The sequence below is a fragment of the Suncus etruscus genome, chromosome 9 (genome assembly GCF_024139225.1).
Source record: "Suncus etruscus isolate mSunEtr1 chromosome 9, mSunEtr1.pri.cur, whole genome shotgun sequence".
In the NCBI taxonomy this organism is placed as follows: domain Eukaryota; kingdom Metazoa; phylum Chordata; class Mammalia; order Eulipotyphla; family Soricidae; genus Suncus; species Suncus etruscus.
Genome location: NC_064856.1, coordinates 90,941,461 through 90,947,655, shown reverse-complemented (window position 1 = coordinate 90,947,655; position 6,195 = coordinate 90,941,461).

Genomic DNA, 6,195 nt, shown 5'->3' with positions numbered 1-6,195 from the left:
GGCCCCAGGAGTAATTTCTTAGTGCAGAGCCAGAAGTAACGCCTGAGTGCATCTGGGTTTAGCCCATTCTCCTCCCCCAAAGAAAAATCCAAGCTCTACTTGGCTGGTTTTACCACGCTAGAATCTCCCCCAAAAGGCCATAACTAATGTTTCTACAAGAACTGAAGTTTTATCTAAAGTTTGAATGGAGACATTTTCAGTTTACTCCACACAGTGACTAAAATCAGATGTACTGGGACAAGACTGAGATTAATACTGTAGAGCATGGCAGATCTTAAGAACCATGGGCTTTTTCAGAGAATTGTGTTAATCTTCTCTGAAAGTAAGTCACAAACTAGAACTCAGAACTTTGTCCTTGTATAGTGCATCTGGGCATTCAGCATGATTTAGTGGTGAATCTACCTGTCCCTGAATAATCACCATGAAAGGAAAATGAAGAAACCTAGGAATGATATATATTGTAGTTGCAAGCAGCACAAAATGCTTTATAAGGACACTTTATTGTAGTTAAATTATTTTATTTTTAGGGGGGGTTCACACCCACTAATGCTTAATCATTTGCCCTGGCTGTGCTCAAGGATCAATCTTGATAGTGCCATTGAATGCATAGGGAGAGCTAGAAACTGAACATTAAATAGGCATCGTGCAAGGCAGCACCTAACACCCTGGGTTCTCTCTATAGATGGAGATTATTTGACTACTACTATTCCTCATACTAATTAAAATGATTAACTCTCTAAATCTAGACTTTATTCTTATTCTATGGAAATAGGGCAATTTAGAAGGTGTTTTAATTTTATAGATAAGCAGATACATATTTTTGCAACTTCTATATAGTTATCATCTAACAATGAGAAAGGGTGCATAATTAATATAAATGTCATTTGAAATAATCTATCAGTATGTACTACAGAATTGCAGTAATTTTAATTATTTTGTTTTCTTTTGTTTGTTTTCTGATTTCTTTTTTTTTTGGGGGGGGTGTTCCCACACAGCAATGCTCATTGATGTAGCCTGGTACTGAACTCAGAAATCATTCTTGATAGGCTTAGAGAACCATAAGAGATGCCAGAGTTCTAACCCGGTTCCATACTGCTGTGTTTTCACTCTGGCCACTACAGTGATTTTAATACCAATCAGTATTTTTCTTTTCTCTTGGATATTAATTAGTGTTAAACACAACTGCTAATAGCCAAACACTACCTTTTGAGTGCTAAAGGACATGTGGTTTGAAAGTTAAGAACAAGTGGAATTTTTGATCTAGCCCAGTTTATGCTGAGTGAATTCGCTTTTTCTGAATTGTTTACCAGGTACATTTATGTATTGTTTCATACAGTACTTATACTGTTGAACAGAAATGCTAATCCACTTTCTTTCCTAAGAGGTGAAATTCTCCTTGAACCAACACAACAACATGCATATATTTCATATCAATCATTTTTCATTTGTTCATGCACTTGCCTAAATTAATTCTTTACAAGCTAGGGGAAAACAAGAAAAAGGAGACTTGTTTCTACAAGCCAGTGATGGGAAGACAGATTTTGGCACCCCAAAAAGTCAGTCTTTTGCATTTTACTGTGTGTATGAAGGGAGGAATTAAAGCATAAGGTTCAAACTGCATTAAGAGGATCTAAAATCAGGATAAAACTTTTTCTTTATGCATCTCTGTCACTAGCAATGAATCGTGATCTAAAAAGTAGAGTATTAAAAGAACATCTAATCTCATTTCATTTCTATTTGATTTTGTCTCTTTTTTTCCATTCCAATAGCGCTGTCACATTTATTCTTTATGAATAATTAAAATGAATAGAAGTTTCACATTCTGCATTGCCTTGTTTTTCCTTTGAAAACATACTTAGTCCCCGTAAGAATAAGAATGGGAAGGTCAGTTTTATATATTTTATTGGATTTGATATTTAGCGACAGTTATAAAATTTTCATCAAAATATAAAGGAGTAAAAAAAACAACAAAAGCCTTTTCTATCAAGAATGACAGATATTTATAAAATTTGTAGTCGAGTCTTGAGAAGCTTCAGATATCACACAAATTTTCAATTAGTGCACTAGAGATGCAAAAATATAGGCCAAGGGTTATTTGACTTTACAAATTACAATAAATTTTACATTTGAGCATTCTATAATTTGGTGTCAATTTTATGTGGCACTTTCATTGTTGAAGACACTATTACATTAATGGTAATATCTTGGAGATCGGTTAAATGCAAGCTGGACTAATTCTGTGTGTTCGAATAATATTATTTGCTTACTGTTTAACTCATGAAGAATAAGGTCTGTCATTTTCCTTAATTCAGTTCCAGTTTTTTTCGGTTTTTTTCTTTTTTTTTTATAATTCCTCTATTTAAGCACTCTGGTTACAAACATACTTGTTATTGGGTTTCAGCCATAAAATGCACAAACCCCCTTCACCAGTGCAACTTTTCCGCCACAATTATCCCTCATTTCCTTGCTCCCATCCCCTGCCTGTCTTTGAGACAGGCATTGAATTTATCTCTCTAATATCATCATGGTAGTTGTTAGTATAGTTATTTCTCTAACTGCACTTAACACTCTGTGGTAAGCATCTTATTATGGATTGGTCTTTCTGGCCCTCATCTCTATTGTCTCTGTGTATTATCATTATACTATCTTTTGTTTTTCTTAAATTCCACATATGGATGAGACTATTCTGTTTTTATCTCTCTCCCTATAATTATTTCATTCAAATAATAGTCTCTTTATGCATTATGTATTAGCAAATTTTGAGACTTTATTTTTCTAATGAAAATTACTTATACAGCTGCATAGTATTCCATTGTGTAGTTGTATCACTTTTCTTTAGCTATTCATCTGTTGCCGGGCATCTGAGTTGTTTTCAGATTCTGGCTATTGTGTTTTATTTTATTTTATTTTTTAGTTTTGGGGCCACACCCATTGACGCTCAGGGTCACTCCTGGCTATGCAGTCAGAAATCGCTCCTGGCTTGGGGACCATATTGGAAGAACGGAGGTCTGTCCTGGGTCATCCACGTGCAAGACAAATGCCCTACTACTGCGCTATCACTCTGGTCCAGATTCTGGCTATTGAAAATAGCACAACTATGAACATAGGAATTCAGAGGGCCTTATTATATTTTTTTTTTTTTTTTTTTTTTTTTTTTTTTTTTTTTTTTTTTTGTGGTCCTGGGTTATATCCCTAGGTGTAGTATTGCTGGATCAAATGGGAGTTCAATGTCCAGTTTTTTAAGGAATATCTATAAAGTTTTCCAGAAATTCTGAACTAGACAGCATTTCCACCAGAAGAGAATGAGAGTTACTTTCTCCCAATGTCCATGCCAGCAGTCATTATTCTTGTTCTTTGTGATGTGTGCCAATCTGTGGTGTGAGTTGGTACCTCATTGATGTTTTGATTTGGATCTCCCTGATGACGTGAAACATTTTTTCGTGTGCCTTTTGGCCATCTGTATTTCCTTTTTTTGTCTTGATTTTTGTTTTTTTGTTTGTTTGTTTTTTCGTCACACCCAGTGACACTCGGGTTACTCCTGGCTATGCACGCAGAAATTGCTCCTGGCTTGGGGGGACCAAGGGGGATTGAACCAAGGTCCGTCCGTCCTAGGCTAGCTCAGGCAGGGCAGATGCCTTACACCCTGTGCCACCTCTGCAGCCCCTGTTTTTTGGTTTTGAGGCCACACCCGGTGACGTTCAGCTGTTACCACTGGCTATTCGCTCAAAAACTCTTCTGGCTTGGAGGATCATATGGCATGCCAGGGGATTGAACTGTGTTCTGTCCTAGGCTAGCGCGGGCAAGGCAGATGCTTTACAGCTTGTGCATTGCTCCACCCTCCATCTCTATTTCTTATTTGAGGAAGTGTCTGTTCATTTCTTCTCCCCAATTTTTGATGGGGTTAAATACTATTTTCTTGTTAAGTTCTGTCAGTACCAATTCAGTTGCAATTACTCTGTGATGAACCTGAGAAAAAACAATTGCAAGGTCATTGATATTCAATGTTGCATCTCACAGACCAGACCTTAGCGTCATGTAAAATTACAATGAACTATTGAGAAGTATATTTTAAAGGCTATATATTTCTAAAGCTACATATTTATGTGTATATGTGTGCATTTAAAATACTTTTGTCTAATATCACCAATTTCAGAAATGATGAAATTTCATAATGCGAGGAACCAATAAAATATTTCCTTAATTTTAGTATTTGAGCCACACCAGGGGCACTTCGAGGTTACTCCTGGCTCTGTGACAGATGTTACTCCTGGCAGTTTCAGGGGGATGTAAAGAGATGCCAGTGATCAAACCATGGTTGACTGCTTTCAAGTCAAACACCCTCCCTGCTGTGCTTTCTTCCTGACCACTACAATTTCCATTTCTTTTTTTTTTCTTTTTGGTTTTTGGTTTTGGGTCCACACCCGGCGGTGCTCAGGGGTTACTCATGGCTGTCTGCTCAGAAATAGCTCCTGGAAGGCACGGGGGACCATATGGGACACCGGGATTCGAACCAACCACCTCTGGTCCTGGATCGGCTGCTTGCAATGCAAACGCAGCTGTGCTATCTCTCCGGGCCCAATTTCCATTTCTTATTTCTATTTTTTCCATTTCCATTTTGTAGAAGCATTAGTATAAACATAACTCAGTTGGAGAAATGTATATAAGTGGGCTGACATTCTTCTATTAGCCAAATGTTATTTGCAGCTTAAATACTCATGTATATCATTATCATTAATAGAAAAATATATTTTTATTTCCAAACAAAATTTTCTTTGTTTTCTTTTACCTTTCTTTAATCTCTCGATAAATCTTGTTAAACAATATAAAGTCGTTTACATTTAACTGACAAAATAAATGTCTGACTTCATGCATCGTTCTATGCCCTCACTCATTACCTCTTATAATCTGCTTTGAGAACAGAATTTTTTTTTTTTTTTTTTTTTTGGTTTTTGGGCCACACCCTGTGACGCTCAGGGGTTACTCCTGGCTATGCGCTCAGAAGTTGCTCCTGGCTTCTTGGGGGACCATATGGGATGCCGGGGGATCAAACCGCGGTCCGTCCTAGGCTAGCGCAGGCAAGGCAGGCACCTTACCTCCAGCGCCACCGCCCAGCCCCGAGAACAGAATTCTTGGTGCAGATTTCAAGTTTCCCTACTCACGCAATCTTGGTCTTCTGACACAAATTTACTTTCTTTTCTTCACGGGTGAACTAAGGTGAGGTTTTACAGGAGAATCCTTCGGTGGTTATGTGTTTTATTATGAAGTCTTTACTTACTTTTATGAATACCGATTTTCTCCCCTGTAACGTAGGAAATAATTCTTTTTAATTGATGTATTATACTTTACAATAATAGAGATTTAATTTTTAATGTTTATAATGTTTCTATAACTTCCACAAGTGCTAAAATAGCAGTATCTCTTCATCAGTGTCTAAGTTCTGTGAAAATTTAATTATCAATTAATTCTCCATTTTTTTTGGTAGTGGTCACTAGTCATTGTATGAGACCTTTTTTTCTTTAGATTCCAAGTATGGATATACAAGTTGTATTTTTCCTTCTAACTCATCTCCTTTAGTATTATCCCCATTAGTTCAGTCCAAGTTGAAGCAAAATATTTGATTTTATCTTCTCTTATAAATGAATAGTATTCTATTTATTTTTCACTTTCTCTCTCTTTTTTGTGGGGTGGGCCACACCTAGAGATGCTCAGGGGTTATTTCTGGCTCAGGGGACCAAAGGGGACTCTGGGGTTCAAACCCAAGTTCGTCCCTGTGTCAGCCATGTGCAAGACAAATGTCTTACCATTATGCTATCCCTCTGGCCTTGGGTAGTATTCCATTTATATAACTACACCACACTTCTTCATCTACTTCTCTGTTAGGCACTTGATTGTTTTCAGGAAATGATTACTGTAAATAATTATCTCAGTGAACATATGTGCATATAGATTTTTGTATATAAATGTATTTGTAACCTTAGGTCTTGCAGGTCATATGAAAGTTCTATCTTTTGATTTATGACATGACTTAAAACTATTTTTCATAGATGGAAATAATAGTCTTTAAAAATTGTCATTACCGGAACTTGGAAAAATATAAAAGGATATGGTGCACAGCAAAGTAGGAAATGTAATATTTAAAATCATTAATTTGTTCATAGTGTGAGATTTTTGACATATTTTCACTATACATTCTTT